This window comes from Varanus komodoensis, unplaced genomic scaffold (genome assembly GCF_004798865.1).
Source record: "Varanus komodoensis strain SLA01 unplaced genomic scaffold, ASM479886v1 scaffold8037, whole genome shotgun sequence".
NCBI lineage: Eukaryota > Metazoa > Chordata > Lepidosauria > Squamata > Varanidae > Varanus > Varanus komodoensis.
In genome coordinates, this window is record NW_025336488.1 from 1 (window position 1) to 1,005 (window position 1,005).

The 1,005-nt window shown below is 57.4% G+C and overlaps 1 long non-coding RNA gene across 1 annotated transcript in view; it reads left to right on the plus strand.

Annotated features, from left to right (window-relative positions):
- Window positions 1–6: 6 nt before the first annotated feature.
- Window positions 7–1,005, plus strand: part of LOC123036654 — a 6,635-nt gene continuing 5,636 nt past the window's right edge. The window contains exon 1 of the long non-coding RNA XR_006417181.1: window positions 7–65. This is a non-coding gene — a long non-coding RNA (uncharacterized LOC123036654). The remainder of the gene's footprint in view (window positions 66–1,005) is intronic.

Sequence of the window (1,005 nt, forward strand, 5' to 3'; positions counted from 1 at the left end):
TCAAGGACCGTCGCTGAGAGATCATTTCTGGTGCGAAGTTTCTGGCTACGGAAGAGAACGCAGGAGTAAGTACATGCATTTTCCGTCTCTCTCTTCATGTAAAGGGCGGCTTGATGGCCTGTGGCAGCGTCGTTCTCCTGAAGCTAGAGCCGCCTGAGAAAGCCCTTCCCTTCGGGTCTCAATGTGCATGCAGTTTTACCGATCTTTGTTGTTTGACGGGGGCCATCTGTCTGAGTTAAATTTGGGAGCGCAATGTTGAGCACGAAATCATTTGGTGGGGTAGAGGCCGATGTTCTCCCTTTGTCTTCCCTCGTGCAGTGGACGGTCCACCTCAGAGGGCCCCGGGAAGAGTCTCACATGAAGGCCACGTCTCGTTTGCAGCTGGGGTTGACTGCTCCAGGGCCCCGAAGACACCGACCAGGCACTCGATCTCCCAGAACGTTCATCAGAGAAAGGACAAGCATCAGACCGTGATCGACGGCGCGTTCTCTGCTGGAGATGGAGAGCGGCAGACAGACCGATTCACGCAAAGTGAGTGTCTGATGTGCTGCTGCCAAAGCCCTTGGCATCAGAATTGTTTCTGCGGACGCAGCTCGTGTGAGGAAGATGCCCCCCGGCACCTCCCTTGAATCTTTCCCGTTGACATTGCCGACGTGGCATCCTTTTAAGAGGTTCCCTGATGTACCTGCCGAAGCTGCCGTCACTCCTTCCGTGCACCAGGTCCCGGGAGGTAGAAGGAGGCCACCCCCCCAGATAGAGAAACAGCAGTGCCACAGTCCTCCAGACTGCTTTGGGCGCAGCCCCCCACGTGTGCAGGCAGGAAGAGCGCTTGCAATTCCCATGGTCCCGCGACGGGCTGGGGGAACACGCGTGGCTTAACACGCGTAGGCTTCCACCGCGCTTCATTTCCCTCACCCTTCGTGATCCTGCTCCACCGCTGTCCAGCCTGTGATTTTGCGCAGCACAGGCTGCGCAAAATCACAGGCTGGACAGCGGTGGAGCAGG